The following is a 23,211-nucleotide window of genomic DNA, read 5'->3' as shown; positions in this document are numbered from 1 at the left end:
TTGATGGAGATTGGTTTGTAAGTCTGTACTTTTTTTGTTGTTGTTTGGTCTGTGGGGTACACATTGTGAGGGTATTTGCTGTCTAATAATCTGAATTTAGTAACTGTGTTTCTAATTTCAGTTTTCCATCCACAGCAGGGAAAATACATTGAAGTAAACGAATGCTGGATCTCAACTTGCCACGGAGAATGACTACTGTTCACACTCGAACTGCAAGCAATTAAATTCTTCCCACAGGTCACTTAGACACAGCCATAGGGACCAGTTTCCATGGGTTATATGCACCTTTGAAGAGACATTTATATACCATAAATTGTACAGGTGATTTGAAGAGCAGTGATTTGCAGCTTCCTCCCATGTAGGCTTAGCCTGTATTATTAACTACTTATACAATAAGCATGCATCACAAGGTAATGGGCTTAAGGCTGACACAAGGCTTTCAATAACCTTGGCAAAACAGAGACTTGCAAGCTGTACATACACATTCCTCAGCAAGAACTCAATATTCCAGTTTCCAATAAAGTACCTCTTGTGGTTAATAGTTCCAACAGACTATTTTAGACCATGCTGTGCTCCGTAACATGTGAAGCAATTCTTTGCTGAAATCACTGCTGCTTAAATGTTTTGCCAACTTACTGAAATCTGGCTCCCCGTACTTGTAGTTTGAACCACTCAGTCCAGTTCTTTCTAGAATCAAAGCCAGCCACCACATCTCCTGTCCCAGTTGAGCCTCTTTTCTAGTGCACAGGCAACAAACTGTTACAATATCTTCTCTAGCTTATTCTTCTTAAGGACACTATACCAAACGAGAGTCATCCAACATCAATCCATCTTCTTTTCCTTAGTTTGAAGTGCTGACAGCCCTCTGCGATGAAATGTGTCATCAATTGCCCCCAGTCCTTTTTCTTGGAAATAACAGGTCTCTTCCCCAGTGAAAAAAGTGCGTCTACACAGTCTTCTGGTAGTGGTTTTCCCTAGAAGTGTAAAATGAGGGAGGGACAGGGAAGGTCCCAGAGAAAACTTCAAAGAGTGTTTTGTTATTTATTGTAAGGGTAAATAATCATTCAGATTTTCTCTGCTTTTCTTTCTGAAGAAACTTGCACTATTTTTCTTCAAAAGACTAGATCAGTATTGTCAGGTGGGCCTGCCATAATTTCTTAAACAGTTCAAATTTCATTTTATTTCTGCTACAGGGTAAAATTAAACTTATGTTTCCTGAAGTAACATAAACAACAACAACAAAGAAAAACTCATGGAGTTTTCAAAAAAAAAAAAAAAAGCATTTTCACTGAGATCCTATATATTTTACACTGAATTTTCTCAAAAAAGAAGAAAAATCCCACATTTTCTTATGTTGAAATTTAAATTTTGTCCTGAATTTATGTATTTATTTATTCTTTTTCTTATTTTTTTTTTTACTAAATATTTTAATTTCATTCATACTATTATTTGCCTGGTCTACCTTGCATAGTCTGGCTAATTCCTCAAAACCAGGTGGTATTTATATTTTTCAGTTAATTTTGTATTTTCAGATCAAAGCTTATTTGGATTACCCACAGATATTCTTGTACCTAGTTCAAAGCCATACATTCAAGGCGCATGAAAAATGTCTTTGACAGAAAACCCAATAAAGTGCATTTTAAATTGTAAAGGTAACAGTAGTTAGTACTTTTTTCATCAGGAGCATCTGCATGTACAAACCAAATTTATAGCTTATTCCCATAATGCACATCAAAGAAATACAATGGCTAAGCCAGCAAGTTTTTAACACTTGGAGTTTTGCAAAGACTATTGATATATAGTATCTTTTGTTATACTCTCAGATATCATGCCCCTGGATACCTATCTATGCCAAATGGGTGCCATGGCAGAATCAAAGGAAGTTATGTCAATTTTCATGTGAAAAAAAATTGGTAAGAACCACAACAGAATTGTTGGAAGAACAGAACTATAGGTTTTGTTATAGGAAGACAGAAAGGTTAACAAAGTAAATGTGGGGTTTCATTCAAACAGAAGTAAATGAATTGCCAGGTCAAGCTCATTTCCTTTGTCTCCCCGAAATAAAATTACATCCAAGAGTGTGCACAATGTTTTTGTCTTCTCCTAGAAACATGGTGTAAGTACAAACTTTTAATACTTGTGTGTTTTTCCTTATAAAAATCCACAAACAAAGGGCTTCACCACTCTAAAGGTTACACAGCATTTCAGCAATAGGTTTAGTTGATTTGAATAGCCTTTTGGCATGTTGATTTATGCTATAAGAGTGGCCAAGGTTTTTAACAGTTCAAACAGGATAACGGAGTAGAGAAAGCATGCTGGGCAAAATGAATTTCAAGATTTAAGGACTTAAAATGTCTGAATTAAACTAAACTGACATGTATTCATTCTTAGCAGATTTGCTGTAATTATATCTGGAAATTCTGAAACAAGTCTGTGATCGCCTGCCAGCTGATCTAGGGGATTACTGGTTCCCATAACAGGAACTACATTTCAAGCTGTTGGTCACATACCTAGACATTAAGTAAATGGTGCAATGCCTCAACTAGTATAAAAGTATTTCAAAACTAAGGACATTTGGCATTTGACCAATCTTTGCTGAAGTTATGGATGAATACCAAAAAGAAACATGGAAAAACAAAAAACAACAAAAACAACAACAAAACCTAAGTAATAGAAAAATGCATCACAGAATTAGTTTATAAATTAATATAGTAAGATGGTGCAGTCATGCACTAATTGTGTTTGTTAGTATATGTTTCTATAATGACATAAATCACAAATATCTGAGGATATTCTGAGAAAACTTTTTTGTTTGTTTGTTTTTTTAAAATAGAAATGATTATGAAATCCATTTATTTGCATTTTAACAAACATTTTATCACCCTTTGAGTTAAACATTCTGTGAGATCCAGTAAAGCTCAATTTAATCTGGATCATTCAGAGAGGTATTTCTATTCATGGTGTCACCTCAGATCCTCTGGTAACATTTTACATCATCTCTTTTCCTTTTCACACAATTTTCATGATCTCCAAAATTCTTTTCCCTGCAGCATCTTTCATCTTTCATAAGGATTTAGGCTCTGGTGTAAAAAGTTGGTTCACTACTCTTTCTTGGTGCACTGAAACCTGCTGACATTAGTAATATAGGGACTAACCCGAGATACTTTGGGGAATGTCTTTTATATGACTTGTAGGTAAGTCAAAGCTGTATGAGCTGTGTGATAGTCTAGAACATGCTACCTATGTATGGATAGTTTCTCTTGTCTTTACTCCTCCTTCTGTGATCTCAGGCTATTTTAGTGGAAGCAGAGACTTGGCATTTAACAGACTTGATTTATTCTTCTCTAATACTTACGCTTCTACAGCTAAATTGCTCCAGTTTTTGAGGATGGGAGCTGTAAATTACTAAGAGTTTGCATACGATGCAGGATTTAGCAGCAAGGGCACAGAAAAAGATTCTCATGTTTGACATTTCCAATATTAGACACCTAAATCCTCAGTTAGACTCTGAAGTATATGGCCTGTTCGTTGAGCAGCTGCTGTTCTAGCTGACATCAATTGATACTATGGGTGAAAAAAAGCTTGACATATTGGAATCTCTAAAAATAGAAGCACAAAAATAAAAGAGTAAATGAAAGTACATTTTTAGCTAGAATAAAGCATTGTGGTTAGGTCTACTAAGAAGAAAAGTCAACTTTATTTATTTATTTTTTTTAATTTGGATTTTCAATTTAGCTGAGATTTTTACAAGGATGCATCTCTCCTGACTCTATTTGCTAGGACAGCCTGGTTGACAGATCACATATATTAGGCTGACCTGCTGTATGAAGGAAGGCTTTGGTACTGTGCCTCAAATAGATGAGATAAAGTTTTATTATTGGGTATAGTGAGATACGAACAAATTCTAAATCCCTGCCACTTAGTGCATGAAGCTTGACAAAACTGGAAACAGATGCAACACCCCCCATTCCCCCTCCCCCAATTTTGAAAGTATCACTACTAAAATGTCACTATGGAATCTCCTAGCAATTTAATTTTTCTGCTCTTGTAGCTTTTATTTTTTTTTTCTTTTTTGGTGTGTCTGTGTCTAGGTAAAATATCCCTCACAGTACCTGCAGCCTTCCATTTAAACCAATGAATGACTTCCTTAACCGTCAAGGAAACCATGATGGCTCCCCTTGGAGCCTGTTGTGGGGTCTGAGTGCTGCCATGCCAGGGATTCCTGCTGCCCCTTCCAGAAATTCCCATTTCCCAGAAGATAATCTAACTACTACTTAGCATCAGTTAGTATCCTAGAGAGTTTTAGAGAAGGAGTGTTTTATTCTATTTATTTATACATGCAAACTAACATTTTGGTTCAAGATGATCCTCAGTCACATATCTAGGTCAAGGGAGGTGATTGTCCCCTTCTACCCTGCCCTCGTGAGGCCCCATCTAGAGTACTGTATCCAGATCTGGAGCCCCCAGCACAAGAAGGATGTGGAGCTGTCAGAGTGGGTCCGGGAGAGCTACAAAGATGATCAAGGGGCTGGAGAATCTCTGCTATGAAGAAAGGATGAGAGAGCTGAAGATGTTCAGCCTACAGAAGAGAAGGCACGGGGACACCTCATTGTGACCTTTCAGTACTTGTAGGGGACTTATAAAAAAGATGGAGAGCAACTCTTTCCTCAATCGGATAATGGCGGAATGGTTTTAAGCTAAAAGAGGGGAGATTTAGATTAGAGGTTACGTGGAAATTCTTCACTCAGAGGGTGGTGAGGCACTGGAACAGGTTGCCCAGAGAAGTCGTGAATGCCCCATCCCTGGAGGTGTTCAAGCCCAGGTTGGATGAGGCCCTGAGCAACATGATCTAGTGGGTGGCATCCCTGCCTATGGCACGGGTTTGGAACTAGATGATCAATGAGATCCCTTCCTACCCAAGCTATTCTGTAATTCTATAATTCAATGATCTCTGGATGCTGATGAAGCATCAAACCTATTCTTACAAACTTTCCTAGGCTCCTGCTCTTAGCCAGTGTCAGACACAAGGTGGGCACGTGGGAATAGACTGGGTCAACGTTGCTTGCCTTTACACTGGTGAAGTGACTGAGGAGAAGTGCTTGCACAAATCTATTAGGGCATGTATGAGCATCTGTGCAGGGAAGAACAAACCTAATGAGACTTTGCTGCAATCTCTGTTAGAAGCTCATTTACAGGGATAAGAAGCTGCAGTTTATATCATTGCCTCTTTGTCAGATATTTAGACACCTAAGTTGATGTATTCAAGTTGGAGTATAACAGCTCCCTTTAGAGATTTCATATTGCTGCAAGTACTGCACCAGAGAATCCAGCAGAGCTGAACTACAATGTATTGCTGCTCAGACTTGGAATGCTGCCCCAGCCACACTTTTTCTACTTGTAGTTCATTTGGTATTAAACATATCCTTTAAATCTGTTGTTAACATATCTTCTAACACACTTAAAATTAAAAAGTATATATATGTATGTCTGCATACATAGCTATTGGTGTTGTGTGTGTGTTTTTTTCTTTACCATGAGTGTCTTATTTAAAGAAATATTTTTTCTTGTTTTGTGCTTTACCAATTGTCACAAATACATACCATTTTTCTACTTTATGTTTCTGAATAGCAAGCAGAGCTGGAAAGGACTTCACACTGTGATGCATTTTCAAAACAATTTAGCTACTTTGAATGTAAATTTGATAAGTGCAAACAGCACTGACAGAGCTGCTGTACAGCTTGTAAAGCCTTAAGCAGGTGCAAATGAATTCACTTTGTCCTGAGAACTTGCACCTGGTGGAGAGCTCTTCTTTCAGACAGCCTGCATGAGATGAAGCAGCTTCTTTCCAAACTGAGACAAATGTTTGTGCTGAATTATTGAAACAAAGTTCTATTACAGGACCCACTTAACTCTATTAAACAAATGCAGGTGTAACACAGGGTGGTTTCTGACAGTATAAGTCTGCAAAATACAAGCTTTGTAACTTTTTTTCAGATTTCTCTCTTTATTTTTTTTTTTTTTGGATTACGAAAGTTAAATGTATGGGTAGGTCAGGAAAAAATTAGTAACGTGAGAAAACCCTGAAATTGGAAGTCATTTAAGATGAAACTTTTTTTTTTTTCTGTTTTGTTTTGTTATTATTCCTATTAAAATGCTGTATGTCTCTGATACAAGTGTTAGAAATATGTATATTTTTTGTGATTTTGCTACATTTGCTAATAGTGAGAAATGTGAAAAATTGTTATGAGTGCATCATTTCAAATGGGAAAAATAAATAGACTGAATTTTAAAAGTCCATACATTTTAGTTTAGTTAGTTTCTCAGTTATCTTTAACTTAGTTTTAATCATTATTTTAAAATTTCTCCTCTCCTCTCCTCTCCTCTCCTCTCCTCTCCTCTCCTCTCCTCTCCTCTTTTTTTTTTTCTACCAGAACGTTCCAAACTCTTTTCCTATTTTCCCTCCTGTTTTCCATTTACTTAATTCCTCTGCTATTTCCTAGTCACTGCTCACTGACTGTTTCACCCTGATATCTCCCTTATTATTCTTTTTGGTGGTTGTCTCTCATGCTCTCTCTTCTCTAGATGTGGATTTCTTTATGCTTTCAAAAGAAAGCCAATGAATAGCTGCCTCTCCCTTAACATACACTCACACATGCACATGCTCAAATCCACACGGGTGCTAAACTTGTTGCGGTTCCTCCACCGTTGCTCTTCTTTGTCTGCTAGAATATTGGCTTTATTTATATTCACTTATTTATTTATTTATTTATTTTCCCTGCTCTGCTCCCTGTACAGAAATCAATGTTCTGCTACACTGAGTGGAGTGACTGTAATGCAAGAGATGCCAGCCCAACAGCCCGATGCACAACGAACTGTTCTCCAAAAATTCCTGTCTGCTGAAAAATAAGGAGGAGGAAGTCACACTTTGTTTCATCCCTAAAGAGAGTAGAGATTCCTTTATTTTCTGTCTCCCTCCCACCAGTCCAGAAGTGAACAGCTCAGGCTTAAAGTATACTAGTTCAAAGAAAGGGCTTAAAATCTGTTCCTTATTTACTGTATCATAATCTGATTGATACAAGAGCACAAACCATAAATTCCATTGCTCTCTTAAAGGTGAAGAGAGGCTATTACAGGGGTTGGTGAAATCTTTTGGGAGATTAGTGGGCTCTCCTCAGATTAAGAGCCATTAAAAAAAAAAATCCTTGAAAGCATTTCCCTGAGTTAATCTCCTCTAGTGGATACTGGGATTTGCAATATCCACCAGTGTCAGTCATTGCTGATTATGCCATGTGGTGTGTTGTGAAACAATCCACTGATTGATCATTCAGGAGAGTAGCATCATGTTCCACTGTCAGAAGTGGATCCCAATGGATTTCATATCCAGCTGATCAGATCTGAGGGATAACATACAGAGGTTCAATCTTCTTTCAGTGAATTCAACATATTTCTCTTCATAAATTATCCATCAGCAGATCCTGATTTTTATTTTTTTTTGTCTTTGTTTTACCTCTGATTTTTTTTGGCTCCCTTGTGAAAAAAATAGAAGTAAAATTACTGCTTTCTGGACTCTTCATATGGGCACTGTGGATACGGAAAATCTGAGGTTATTTTGATTCATTTTTCATGCTAAGATATTGTTTTTGTTTCCTGGCTGGTTGAATGTAACTAGTGGGCTCAGACTTGCAGCTGGGGTGAGTGGTTGACATTCTGTTGAGGGGACCAGTCAGGAGCCTGTTTAAAAAAATCACAGGATCTGACCTGCAAAATCAGGTTAATCAGTCTACTGGATTTCCAGATGGGTTTGTTAGAAAATTGGTTGCATATTATGTGGGTATGGGTAAAGAGAAATTTTGCTATGCTTACTGAAGTAGTTCAACTAAACTTATGCTAGATTAGTGTTTCACACTTGACTCTTCACTTCCAGATTTTCCACAAATATATGTAATCTGAGAAAGTGAGTGCTTCCTAGATAAAAGGTATATTTTTATTTATTTTATTTTATTTTATTTTTTATTTTTTAAGACTTGCAACATTTAAGGCACAGGATGGTTAGATGTCTGTGTATACTGCATCTTTGCTAATGTGACCCACCCAACTGTTTATATATATTATTACATATATTATAGCAATGCTGAGCAATAGAAGGCTTTTCATTTTCTAATCTTTAAACAAGGAAAGACTAATTACATTAGCTGCTTGGCACAAGAATGATCCCTCATACAATTAGAGATTACTTTTGAATTTGGTGAGGTCAGATTGCATTCCAGTTAGGTGTTATGAGTCAGGTTGTGTCCTATCCATTTTTTTACAGTGCTGAAGTAACCTTAAGGACTTTTGACAAATGAGGTACATTTCATTAGATTTGTGCAATAGAAAAGGAAAGCAAGACATGCTGAAATGAAGTAACTTAACAGAAAATGGCAAAATTGGTCATTAATTAGGAAGCTTGAATTTTTAAGTCTATTGGTAAGGGAAGAGTAAAACTGGAAAGAAGAAATTTCAGCTCCCCTGTTCTATTAAGTTCCTAGTCTTGCTTGAAGGGAATGGATGCCATCAACTGATATAGTCTAATTTGTCACAGGTAACACAAGCATGAGCCTGGACATTCCTGTGGAAGCCCTTTCTTATTCTCTGCTCACAGATGCACATGCAGACAAACATAATTTCCATATCTATCAAAAATCTCCAGTTGATAACATGAAGAACAGACATCTATATCTTAGCAGACAATGAGCAAATTATTTAGTATTCCTACTTCAGAACTTTCCCTGATTCTCTCAGTCAGCATGGCTACTTATCACAGTCCCCATATCCCATGTGTTAAACCTACACTGGTCTGCCCTCTGTAAGAATGGCTTTTAGGTTCCAGTCAGCAATGGGCCTATCTAAAGCTAAGACTCCAAACTTCTTTGTTCTGCTCATTCAGAGCCCCCCTCTGAGCAGGCAGTTAGGAACGGGCCTGGACCCAAGCGGCCCTGCACTTCGTGTCTCTGTTGGCTGCCCCAGAGGGTAGAGTAGGGTGGAAAATTTTAGAGTTTGTACAAATAAGATGTATTGAGCAACAATATCAGATTCATAGAGTTGGGAGGGACGACAAAGATCATTTAACTCCAACCGCCCTGTCATAGGCAGGGACGCCACCCACTAGACCAGGTTGCCCAGGGCACCATCCAGCCTGACCTTGAACACCTCCAGGGATACGACGACATCCACAACTTCTCTGGACAACCTCTTTTGATACAGCCCATGATGCAGTTGGCCTTCTGGGCTGCAAGCGTGCACTGATGGCTCATGTAGGGACTTCCCTCCACCAGAATCTCCAAGTTCTTCTCCACGGGGCTGCTCTCACAACCTGGCATGCTAAAGGGTTATTCATCTGTAAACAGTGTCTAGGTTTTGTGCATGGAGTTTATGCCTGCTTTTAATGCTTAAGAACCTATCTCATCTGTGTCAACACTGCTTCTAAACAACACGGGGGGGGGGGGGGGGGGGGGGGGGGGGGGGGGCGGGGAGGGAGGAGGTGAAAGGGAGTGGGGACAGAGGGACGTGCGTAAGTCGCTGTAGGACGTAGCCAGCGAGGCGCTCCCGCTGACCCTGCAAGCGCCCAGGGATGCCGGTGGCGGTCCCCTCCTCCCCTCGCTATGCGCCCCTTCCCCCGCGTGATGGCAGCATTTCGGAGCCGTCCCACCGCCGTTCGGGGATGCGGGGATGCGGGGCGGGGATGCGGAGCGGGGATGCGGAGCGGGGGCCGGGGCCGGGGCTGAGGGCGGTGGGAACGAGGCCAGGGCAGCGCTTCGCAGCGCGGGGCTCTTCTCAGACCTGCTCCCTGCAGCGCATCTGCAAGTGCAGGTTGGGTGGGAGAGAGATGCGTAGTTTTCTTAACCTCAACATCTCTAGGTTAATTCTCGCCTGAGGACACTTTCATGGCTCCAGTTATCAGCTGGTGAGCCTGAAGTATATCTGCAAAAGACCACATCCCAATTAGTCTGTAAGTCTTTTTGAAATCAGAAATGAACACATATGCACGTGCACACACACATATATATATAATCATCTATCATTTTTCAGCTTTTTTCTCCCCAAGTTTGGAAGACCAAATATATTTTTACTAGGTTGATGTACAGTGCTTTCACAACACTGAAGTAATTTATGAAGATGGAACTGGACTAAAGTTTTTTATACAAGTCTTGAAGTGGGGTAACTCTCTTTCGCTGGAATACGGTTTTACGATGTGCTATAAAATACTTTAAAGCCTATTTGATAGAGTGGAAAAATAAATTTTCATCAGCGTCGTCTTTATGTTGCCACGATGTACATTGTATATTATCTGATTTTTCTTGCTTCACCTTCAGTGAGGCACTACTCATTTTGCATAGCTCTGCTATACCACATACATAGAGACTTCCAATGTGATTGCGGCAATAGGCAATAAAGCAATTCACTTTTAAACTATTGCCTTTAATTATTATGACTAAGCTTAGAAAACCATCAGGGAACTTATACATTCTACACAGAGGCCCCATGTTTATCCAAATGTATCTTCTGTGAAGAAAACTGGATATCTGAAAAAATAAAATAAAATAATAGGAATGCACAAATAAGCTTTTGCATGGAGTTTTGATTTGGAGACTCACATTTTGGAATAAAGTTTTAAGCAGTAAAAACAAATACTTGACAGGCAGTGGCTACACAGTCAATTCAGACAACCCAAATCTCATTTTTCACTTAAGCCCTGATGTTAGGGTGTTCAGCTTAATGAGACTGGATACTTTGGAATGTGCATGTCAGGGGGAGGGAGTGAGTTGTCATCTTTTGTCTCAAACTACATCTGTTTTGTATACATATATTCACAAGAGCAAAGATTGGAACTAGGGTGTGAGTACCAGAACCACCAATCTATTGTCATTCTTTTGTTTTCATTTTAAGAGGCCCAATGAATAATGGAAAGGCTTCTTCTAAATGCATAGCATAGCTCCAAGAAATTAAATTGTCTTTCTACATCCTCTTGATTTGTATGTTTCCTTCAGAAATAACCCATCTGAATTCAAATCTATTTGGGAGAAGATTTGGTTATTGCTTCTTGACTTCTCTCTTAGACATCTGACTAAGACCTCATTTAGAAGGAGGCTGAGACCCTTAACTCTGCCTTTTGGCCAAACCCTAAACTTTTGCCTTTTCTACTATTTCACAGTCTCAAAGCTACTTTACAAAATGTTGAGGCAATCACATGGAAAACACAATTTTCAGTATTCTATAGAAAGTCACTAGTCACTAGATTCAAGACTTTGGCCTACAGTTCCCAATCTTAGTGTAGAGTACTTTCATGGCTAGTAGATAAAACCTGGAAGCTTGAGATTTGCTCCTAGCTGTGCCAGTGGCCTAAAATCATTACTTTATCTTCTCTGATTTATCTTATCTTAATTTTTCCCTTGTCAAAGTGCATCTAATGCTTCTAACCCCCCTGTTCATTACCTTGTCTTCTAAAGCATGTAAAGAGTATTTATTATTATAAATAATCACTGACGGGTTATTTTATCAGTTTCCGTAACGTAGGGTGTCCAGATGAATTTGCCAGGATGAAGGCAAATTTCTACTCTTTCCCTTAGTGAATAGAAACTCAGTATGACAGTGGCAGGAGGTACAGAAATGAGACTTTTATTTTCTTGCCCTACTATTATAGATCTGAACACATTAATGACCTTGGCCCAGCATATGTTGTTGAGAATTAGTGACTAGATGAAACAATTTCCCAAAAGGGACAGTGATTAATTTTCAGAAAAATTCGCTAGGCATCAATCAATCTAGCAAAATCACTCAATAGTATTGTAGAAGAATATGAAAATACATCATTTAAGAGTATAAAAAGTTTTTTTTTTTTTAATTTTTTTTTAAAGTAACAGGCTTAGGCTTATAAAAACAGAATCTGTTCAGTAATATATACTATTTAATTAGAAACTATGCAAATATGCATCTCAAAGGACGTTGTTACTGTCAGATTCCCTGTGTAACAGGAAAGTAATACAGTAATATTGTATCTATGCTGTATGGGATGAATGTTTACCATACAGGAGTATAATCATGGAAAGATAGAATTATTATTATTATTCCTTTTTTTTTTTTTTTTAACCTTTCTATGAATAAAAAAAGATGCTTTCCTAAGGAGATTCCCCCATTTCTGTTGTAAATTGGCCATGCCCGCATATCCCAAATTTGGCCTTCTCATTGAATGAAAATGAAACATTCTCTGTGGAGGAAACTTCATTCCACTAGCAATCTTTGCAATCTTCTTGGGCTTCTGAAGCTTCAAAACTCACTGAGGAGTATATCTGGGTAGAACTAACCAATACGCTGGTGAAGTCTACATTTGTGGGTGAAATCTATATTTGTGCTCATTACAGTTCACATGAATACATTACTCATGGGTTGTTAAGTACAAATTCACCCTGCCCTGTGAATTTACAGGCCCATCTATGATCCTGTTAAATTCTTCAGTACTATTTTAAGTATGTTTTAAATATGTTCACTACTTCTGTGAACAGTGAATCTGAAATATGACAACAAAATGGTGACATCTATTTAGTAGTGGAAAATACAGCCTTTTTCTGTTGACATTGAAACTTTGAGAACTGTGCATGTTGCCATATTTATTAAGGTTCAATTTTGTACCAGAATACGGATGTATTGGAATCTAATTAATTTGTAATAGACATCTTCATACACCTATTAATTGTCCGGCAACTCTCAGTGATGCAGCACTTCCTTTGAACTAAAATTAACCTTGATTATACTGGAAGAATAACACTAGGCGTCAGCTATTATATCCTGTGGAAGACTGTTGCATTAAACTTGCAACATGACCAATACAAGGCAAAAAGATCCCAGCAACAGATATATGTAAATTCATTAATATTTAAGCAGCCTCAAAGTATTTTGGATAGTCATAGAAAATAATACATTTTGGAATCCTTTATTTCTCCAGAAGAGAAACAATTAAAATGAGGAGAAGCATTGAGAGTGTGGCTAGAGCATTGGCTTCTTTTATAAAAGGAGCTGTAAAAAGGATGTCTCTTTAGTCTAAAACCAGGTTTGTCTTAAAGTTGGTCATACTCCTGGGTTTCATACATCACCTACAAAAGTCTCTATTGCACTAAAACCTTTCCATTCTCCACTCTTCAAAACAACCTATTAAAGCCTACCTTTTTAGGCTACTGAACGCTGCAAGGCGATACATGGGTGTATGAATTGTGCTTTGTTGCAGCAGGACTGAGCTTTTAAAGGCAATGGGGTTTGACAAGTTACAAAGGTAGCCTTAACAGTAACTGTACAATGAACTACCATGTGCCAGATTATTTAGAATTTATGATTTCAAATGTGTCCCAGGTATATGTGTCCTGCTTCAGAGTGCAGCTGTAAGCTGTGGCTAAGTGCAGTGACATTCACCGCCACTAAGGGGGCATTCTGAGCAAGGAAACACCAGACTTACAGTATTGCCTGCCGACAAGGCCATCCGAAGTTTGAACTTGTTCAGTGTCACTTTGGTGTGCTATGGAGCTGAAAGGCAGTACAGCATCTGCTGTTACATGGAGGAACTTTGGTTTGCCAGTAAATCTTAAACGAATACCAATTTTTGTCCTTTGAGCAGCAGAATTCTTTTGAACTGTTGGATACAGGGATCGCAGGGATCAATCAGACTACTGCAGTCAGGATGTGTTCATTCAGTAGCAACAGCTTTGGCACCAAAAGAGAATTGTTAGAGCCTATTTTCCTTTTAGCAGCAGGAGTAAATACTGTAAAGAAACAGGACTCGGTGAGATTACATGATGCATAAACAGTGTGTAATCCTCTGAATATGTGGGGAATTATATATGAATGAGGAACAAGAACAAAAATCCAGTTGTTGCTGTTGCAAATGCCTGGTGCTGAATACATAGGTTTGAATTGTCAGTCAGAGATGCCTTTGTCTTCAGAAGGGAACTCTAAAAGCATATAGAACTTTCTAGCTCCTCCTCTGGGATTTAGTAAGAGAAGTCCAGGAAGTACATGGATCTGTATTCAGTGGTTTCAGCCCCACAGGTTTCTTTTTTTTTTTTTTTTTTTTTAATCAGGTAAAATACATTTATTTTTACATTAACAGGAAAAAAAAAAAAAAAAAAAGGAAAGCAGGAAAAAAATATTTATTGGGTAGGTTTCTATAAACAATCATGGAATAAACCTAGGGCTTTAGTAACTAGAAGCCAGAAGGGAAGGAAACTGAAAACACATTCTGATCTGCACTGTCCTGGAAGTTATACTACAGAATACCAAATTGCATAGAATCAGAAAGTGGTACCCAATAAGATGAGCAGAGACCAGCTTATAACAAAATTCACTGTTTTTATCCTTCCTTAGGAATGCTTGTGTATATGCAAAGAAAATAGAAATGGAAAAAAAAATAAAGGATCATATGCACCTTCTTTTTCTTTTTTGTATATTTCTTTTTATTTTTCTTATTTTTATGGAAACGCTTTTGGAAAGATAGTCAAAAGCTATAATAAAGGGATTAAAAGATGTCTGCACACAGGCATGCATGCATACACGTGCAAGCACACATCCACATTGTATCTTGGGTTGCAAATTTCTGTTAATTATTTTGAGGAAATAAATTAAACAGAAACTGAAAGATCAGTAGCAGAAGGGTTTTGACAAACATAATACCTGCAGCTGCATTTCTGTTTCTATGAGAGATTTGATTTGACATCTGCTCATGTTAGCATTTGGAAAAGAATAAGGCTTGGCATATGCTACTATGTATTTTCCTCCTACAGAGGACAGAAGTGGCAGGCACCCTGCTATACCTTTTAAATTGTTCCCTTATTGCACAAATTGAAAGAGAAATATTTAAACATACTTCAGAGGTTAATTTATAACAATTAGTTTCTCTCTTTAAAGGCACATTTGTTTCCTATTGTTTGAAATCTATAAAAATACAAACCACAAGAGACCAGTAAACCTTTTTAATTCCCTAAAAAAAAAAAAAAAAGAACAAAAAAAAACAACCACAAGCTTTTTCTAAGGAACTGACTGTATCCAGTGCTTGAAAAAGTACATCATATATCTATTCCTTTCCCTTCTCTGGAAAACAGAGAGAGAACCACCTTAGGTATGTATTAGGAGGCATGCAGGAATTGTTGAAAAGAAGTTTTATTCCAGTTATTGGTTCCAAATGTATAAGATGCTGATGGTCTTGCCTGCAGAGGCTGTTGAGGTTATACAAACTGGTTATTAAAATGATGTCAATGATGTCATCTAGCAGCAAGCAACAGAACAAGACTTGACTACTGAAACCAGACAGACACAAACAGAAAAGAGGGTTTGGATTTTTAACAGTGAGGGGCAGTTATTTGTCAGCTATGCAGGAGTATGTGCTGGTCCCTGCCACTGAGCTCCCAACTGAGCCTGCTTATCTCTTGAAATAATGCTTTCTAGCTCAGCACAAGCTTTTAGGGCTTAGTACAGAATTGATGTAGGGATTCCTGCGGTCTTTGTTACAGGTCAGATGAGCTTATATAACCGTCTTGTCTGGTCTTTGGCCCTGTGAATCTGTCTGCCAGCTAAACACAGGGTGAGCATACACATCCAGCAAAGGTCCCTTCCGTTCTTGTTGCACTGCTTTCAGAGATTCAGCTCCAAAATGTTACAACACAATGTTGTCCACACAAGTATTGGGATTCAGGAATGTGAAACAGGCATATATGTGAAACAGGCTCTTAAGCACCATAATGCCGCATACAAGAGAACACCTTGCTTTCAATTTTTTAATGTAACTGCGTAGTAAAAGGTTGTGTTAAACCTCTGCATCTGAGGCAATGTACAGAGAGCTGCTGCAACACAATGGCTGATTGTCTGCACCCCACAGTGGAGCAGCCAAAGTGCTCAGTACCCACCTGGACTCCAGATCTGCTGCTGACCTGCTCTGTCTGCAGAGTACTGAGACAAAAACCACCACATTCAGTGTGAGAAACAGTTCATGTGTTTCAGGAAGGAAGAAGAATCAATCCTATTTTTTTTATTATTTTTTATTTTTTTGTAGTGTAGTCTGAGATGTTATCAATAAATAAATAAATAAATAAAAGAACATTGATTTTGAATTATATAATATTTTATTATTTTCATTATTTAAAAAATATCCTTTCTCCAATACAGTGATTTCACCACATAGAACAATGATCTCAATCTAAATAAAAGTCAGGAACCTGATTTAAAGGTGATTGAAAATTCCTGTGTTGACTTCAGAGAACTTTGGATTTACATAATTTGATTTGTTGGCATTTAATGCAATTTGATTTCTGCATGGACCATGCAAGGAAAGAATGCAAGAAGTTTCAGAGAGCAGGCCACTCAAATCTCATTAGATACTGACTAGGGTGATAGAACACAATATGCAAAAAATAGCCAAATGCTCATGGAAAATTGCAGACTATTGTGCAGAAGACTATGTGCCTCCACAGAGGAGGAGAAGAAAGAGACAACATTGGTTGACTATGTATTGGGTATTTAAACAGGTAGAATCATGAAAGATAAACTCTTTTATGATGAGCTCAGTTACCACTGCAGTGATAGAAAACTTTTTGCACAGACAGAGAGAGAAAAAATTTTAAGAGGTATATGAGTCTTGTTACCAGACTAAATAGTCAAGGTTAGTCATGCACAGGCTAGAAGACTCAGTTATCTGAATTTATTTTTCTACACAGATTTATTCTGTTTTCACTGAGGCCAGACATTTATTCTTATTGTTATTTGACCTAGGAGATTATCTGCACTCTCAAGTTTCTCTGTATAATTGGACATTAGTTTTACCACTTTTATTTCATTCAGAATCACCAGTGACTTGTGTTTTCCAGCTCTTAATGTGACAGATAACAAGGACAATAGAAAGAGCTCTGTGACAGATGCAACCTTGTTGGCATCTGCAGGTGCAAACATATTTTCAGTTTAGCATGCTAAAGGGCATCAGTTCAGAGCCTTAGGTGGTTTGGAACATATGCTGCTGATGAAAATAATAAGAAATAAGAGTATTTTGAAGAATGTTGTGCATGTGAATGTGTATGGAACATTTAACTCTTTGAACACTGAGGGGAAATGTCTGGACTGTGTCAAACTAATAGAATGCTTGTGGTGATAAAAATAAGCCCGCTAGAAGTCCTCTTATGAGCAAAATGCATTAGTGTTCTTGTACACTGCTACTGCACATAATGTTTTCTCTTGAAGCTTCCTTAGAAGACAATTGCCCTTGATATCACGGTGATATTTCAACACTTCTTTATGGCCTTTACCCAGACCCCTATTATTAAGCATTTCTTCTTCATTAATAATTGATGTCTGTGTTTAAGGCTTCCATTTGGAAATATCTCTCAAATCTCCTTTATTAGATTTTGAGTAAATGTTCCCCAAATCTCCTCAGCATTTTGTTAAAAATGAATGCCATATATCTTTTGATAAAACCTACGGAGTTAAGTGCCTAATAAAATACTACATGACTAAAATGACTATTAATATTTTAGCATTATGCTGAAGTATGAGTGTTCTCCCAGCAAAGGTATGAATCACTGGTTTTTCATTTCTTTAATTCTTTATTAATTGGTACTTGAGGCAATAAACCATAACATATAACTTTGGCTTCAGATAAGGTTTAATGAGTGCCTGACCTTTGCTTGGATAATTCTCTGTCAGTGAACCAATTCAGAATAACCCTTTGAAGCTTGAATTTCTGTATTGAATGCTACTTGCTTTTCACTGTCCTTGACTTAAATGGACAGTACAGAAATTTGGCTTTTTATCTTAAAAAAAAAAGAAAAAGAAAAGGTCTTCCATAAAGAAAGCTGCCTTTTAAATGACTCATTTAGTGGATTTTTTTCTCTGTTTCATTAATTACTTTGCAGTAGAACAGAAGCCTGATTATAGCTACTATCTGTCCTAACATAACTGAGTTATATAGTCTACTAAGTCGTCATAATCTGCATGATGGCTGCATGATGGCTCTTCTGACTAAACATACATCACGCGTACAAATACACAGCAAAAAATCTAGCGAAGTCCTGATTCACAGGGAGCATAGCTAGAGAAACCAGAAAAGTTATTGCTTACATGAAATTGTATATTTTGTAGGGGACCTGAATAGGTTTGTTAACTTCCATGTAACTCTAAAATAATGCTGATACAGGTTTGAAGTCTCAAGTCTTCTGAAAACATATTTTCCCAAGGGAATCTCCAGTACTTTCTAGTTCTGGCTGAAATTTGAAATACTATGAGAAAAATCACTCATGTTTTAAATTGGGATTTATGTTCTCTCTTCCTCTGTGAACTCCAGTGTGTAGCTAGGCATGAAAAATGGACACATGACCCAACTTATTCTGACTTTAAAATATTTAAGGATTTTAGACACTATTGAAAGATTGAGTAATGTATTTTGTGCTTTAAAATATCACATTTCTTGGGGTAGTTTCTCTTGCTGGTAGCACCTCTTTTTTATTATTATTATTTTTTTTTTTTCCTGGAAAAAGTCCAATTAAAAAAAAAAATATAAAAATTCAAACAAATCTTTCAGTAGAAGTAGCCTAGTCCTTGTGCACTGAACATACATGAAGGAGACTAAATTAAATATGTTCTCCGATCTTTGGCAGGTATATGAATTAACAGCAGACACCTCTTATAACAGTGTCATACACATTGGCCAGTGTCATCAGTGTGTACATTATATTCTTTACCAAAAAATCTGTTTCTGTGTATATAAAATAATTAAATATTCATTGGAGCAGGGGTTGGAACCTGAGTCTCATGCTTTTGAGCCATTTTAACCCTTGACAACAAATATTGAATTAATGAATACAAAATATAAAAACTTCACTTCAAAATTTGTATACTGCTAGTGTTTTAAATATATTCTGGGTGTCAAATCTCATCTTTCAATCAGAAAATCTGAAACTAACAATCAAGGATTTCCATCCAAGGGAGAGTTTATCCCCATCCTTCTTTTATGAAAGCTGTTAATTAACACATGTTGAAATAATATCTTCATATCTGTATGGTATCAGGTTAAATCTGCAAATCTGGCTTGAATATTAAAATATTTCTGGTTTTCAATGTCAAAACTTTTTGTGTGGTTGTATTATTTTTAAAATTCTATACTTAGCTAATACTATTTGTTGCAAATAATTCACATATTTGTGCATTCACAAGTAATTTTAGGTGAATTATTCAGTAAAAAAATAATAGTCCCAATTACATGTTTAAATCAACATATGCTTCTGTGTTTTGCTGAAACTTGTGCCCCAGGCCCTGGTCTCATCATATGCACAGGCTGATTCAAAAGATTTGAGAATTTTTACCTGCAAGATCTGCCAGTTCCCTTGTGGAGTTCAGTCTGTATGAAGATTTGGACTCATTCTTCACACTGAACATGCCAATTGCAAAGAAAAGATATCAGGCCTAACAGAAGCAACCTAGAAAGGAAAAATAAATCTAACTGCTTACAGCTAACAGCATAAACCTAGGGAAACGAGCTGCCTCACCATGGTTAAGAGACTCCACTCCAGTGAACAGAATTAATTAAGTTCATTTCCATGCAGGACTGCCCTTGGTCCACAGAGAGTCAAAGGGCAGTTGAAGAGTATAATTACTTGTGTTAAAGAGAAAATGGCAATGAGAGTTAGCCCAGCCTCACAATGTGATTTAAAAGAACAGCATGCCTTTATTGTATTTTTAGTTTGATGTGGGTGAATTACAAAGCGGGGTAAAAAAGCTCTGTGTGAAACAGTACTTACCAGATATAAATGGAAACATTCATTCAAATTCTTCATTCAAAATAGTGAAGAGAGAAAAAAAAAAAGAAGAAAAGCCACGAAAAGCAAAACAACCTTGCCCTTCTGATAAATTCCTGCAGTACGAACAAATGCCATCAATTACTGTTTCCTTGAGGCTGTCATGAGAATAAAAAACAACTGCCAAGTAAGAATTGCTAATTAAAACTTACTAGAAAATATTAGATGCTGTGTCCAGCCATTCCTTTGATCCAGTGTGCACTGATTCTTCTCCATTTTTATCTGCTCTTTACTGCACTGTTCAACAAAGTGTTAACAGCCCAACTAACTTTGACTACAGACTCCATATCCCTCCAAGCCTTTTTCAAAGCATGTATAGGAACATATAGTTTTGCTGCCAGATGATTGCCAAATTTCTATGGCATTTTTTTCCTGTTCGCTTTGATATCTGGAATCATTTAATACAGTTTGGAAAAAAATACATTTTTACCTTAACCAAATGATATAAATGTACTGAGAGCCAGGTCTTCTCATTTTCTGTTGTTGGTACAAGTCAAACAAACCAGACACATTGGGTGGAAAGAGCTGGAGCTGTGGTATTCATTCCATTCCCATAACCTCTCTCTGTCCACCCCCCTATACCTGGAGTGTAGAAGGATTCAAAAAGATTATTAAAAAGAATTTACCACAGATGAGCACAATGCCACTGTTATTTTTATTAATATGTTCATTATAGCCTATAAATATTTCAGCACCACAAGCAGGTTGAAGAAGCATTAGTCCTTCATGTGTACTTTTCTGGCTTGAGCAGATCTCGATATGTTGGAGATTGCCAGATATGTGATGTTAGATTGTTGTGGCTTAACCCAGCAGGCAGCTAAGTACCACACAGCCACTTGCTCACTCTTACCACCCCTCCACCCTGAGTGGGATGGGGGAGAGAATAATTTAAAAAAAAAAAAAAAGTAAAAACTCTTGGGTTCATGGACTGAGATAAAGACAGTTGAGACAGTTTAATAGGACAGAGAAACAAGGGATAATAATAATAACAATAATAAAAGAATATACAAAAGAATATACAAAGCAAGTGCACAATGCACAATGCAATTGCTCAACACCCATGCCCAGACCATCCCCAAGCAGTGGCTGTGCCTCCTGCCCAACTCCAGTTCGCCAAAGGAGGTGATGGAGTCCCCATCCTTGGAGGTATTTAACAGACATGTGGATGTGGTGTTTAGGGACTTGGTTTAGTGGCGGACTTGTAGTGTTAGGTGGATAGTTGGACTTGATCTAAAAGGTCTTTTCCAACCTAAATGATTCCATGATTCTATGATTTTGGCAGTTTCCCAAAAGAGTTATCTGGATCTCCATTATCTTTTATTTATTTATTTATTTTTATTTTTATTTTATTTTTATTTTTTATTTTTTTACTTCCAAAGAGGTTATATTTATATAAAATATAAACTGTATCAAAGTACGGCCAATTGCCATCCTTTCATTGTGCTGGAGGGATAGCTACCATATCAGGACTATGGTTATGCCCTGTTAATGTAGTGTAAATCCAGTGTCCTGATACGACTGAAATTCACCTGTTTCGTTCAAGGTCAGGCAGTTATAGACTGAAGTAGTATTTTCTCCAGCTTATTGTGGTACCACTGTAATGCCGGCATTTGAGGTTAGAGCTGTGTCCTAACTCAGAATTCAAATTCAGGGCCTTTTCTTTGTGAATAAGTTTTACCGAATTTACTTCTTCTATTAAATTTATACAAGACCATGTAATTGTATAAGGAACTCTCTAAAATGTCTTTTTTCTTTCCCTACTATTTCATGAGATACATTTCTGTTAAATGTTGTTCAGTGAATATATGTTGGCAGAGCTGATACTGTAAAATGAGAAATGAGATAAAAGAGCAAGTCTACACCAGGACCTATAAAACTATGGAAAAGAATTCCAGTTTATTGAGCTACAGATGTTAAAAGAAACAACAACAACAACAACAACAAAACATTGACCTCCCCTCAAAAAGAAAAAAAAGGTTAAGAAGGCAAAGATGCAATTTCAGACCAAATAAATAATAAACAAACAAACAAACAAACAAATAAATAAAATATCGCTTTGAGTAGATAAGTGACTATTGCTTTGAGTGTGCTGACTGACTTAGACTGAATTTCTTGTGCAATATCAGTTGGAAATTGTTCAACATGAAAGCTAATCTAGACAGTATAGACAAAGCAGTTTTAATGTCTGAATTAGCTGTGTAGCAAAAAAAAAAAAAGAAAGAAAGAAAACAAAAAACAACAACAACAAAAACCCACAGAGATAAAAGCAGCCTTCAAAAAGTCACAATGATTTTAAAAATATTGAAAGGAAGAGAGAGAAAAGTAAATGAAAAGTGAAACTTGTGCTTCAAATTGTATAGGTGCATAAGAAAGATGGTAGTGACAATATAATATGTAATTATGTGACGATATTCATAGACTGGGACAGTTTAAAACAAAATTAATGGAACAATTCACAAACATACAAAGCATTTATTTTGTTTATTTGTATCGAGTCTTCTTTGTAGAGAAGAAGGAAGGAAGGAAGGGAGTAAAGAAGGAAGGAAGAGAGGGAGGAAGGGAGAAAAAGAAGGAAGGAGGGAAAAAGGAGGGAAAGAAGAAAGGAAAGAAGGAAGGGATGGAGGAGGGAAGAAAGGAACAAAAGAGGGAGGAAGGGAGGGAGGGAGGGAGGGAGGAAGGAATCTGAAAGGGTTTTTGTGACTGGAAAAAGACAGGGTTGTTTGTGCAGTTGCTTATATAGTATTATATTTTATGACTAGATAATCTTGTGCAGGGGCCTCTTTCACATTTTATTGAAGACGGCCACAGACAACTAGATTTGTGGCTTTGATGGCTTAAGACAGTCTCCCTCATACTGGGTTAACATAGTATAAAAAAGAGCTTTCTGCAGTGAAGGAAAGCTTCAAACAAACAAACAAACAAACAAACAAATAAATAAAAACCCTATCCATTTATGTATGTATGCAATCTGTAAAGTTATGTAACCTGTAGCAGGTATTTTCCTTGTGTGATATTCTATATCCATCTGGGAACATCCACTATCCAAGTACTGGTGGGGGGAATATGGGCTGAGCGCCATTCAACCACAAGATTGGACATTCCTCTCTATTAGCAGAGTGCTGAATTTCAGCAGGGTTATGAAAAATCTGTTCTCATGTCTTTGTAGCCCTTTCACTACCAGTGAGAATGATGATTTTCCAGCACCAGGATGACCTTCTGAGGAGGTTTCAAGTTGCCCACCTGACATTTTCAGGCAGCTACGTTCTCTGGCTCAGCGTATAGGTAATGGCAAAACCCTTTTGAAAAATATTTGGAGCAGGATGTTTCTCATGTTTCCTCCTGTAGGCTATGGAGA

The 23,211-nt window shown here is 37.3% G+C and overlaps 1 protein-coding gene and 1 long non-coding RNA gene across 3 annotated transcripts in view; one reads left to right on the top strand and one right to left on the bottom strand.

Moving 5' to 3' along the window:
• LOC118247506 (uncharacterized) overlaps positions 1–1,132 on the top strand; it is a 31,564-nt gene extending 30,432 nt beyond the window's left edge. The window contains exon 5 of the long non-coding RNA XR_004778459.2: positions 136–1,132. This is a non-coding gene — a long non-coding RNA (uncharacterized LOC118247506). The remainder of the gene's footprint in view (positions 1–135) is intronic.
• The window catches only part of TMEM106B (transmembrane protein 106B), a 1,075,577-nt gene that overhangs the window by 915,612 nt on the left and 136,754 nt on the right, over positions 1–23,211 (bottom strand). The window lies entirely within an intron of this gene.

This window comes from Cygnus atratus, chromosome 2 (genome assembly GCF_013377495.2).
Source record: "Cygnus atratus isolate AKBS03 ecotype Queensland, Australia chromosome 2, CAtr_DNAZoo_HiC_assembly, whole genome shotgun sequence".
NCBI lineage: Eukaryota > Metazoa > Chordata > Aves > Anseriformes > Anatidae > Cygnus > Cygnus atratus.
Note: the sequence above shows the minus strand (reverse complement) of the source record. Positions and strands in the feature narration are given on the sequence as shown.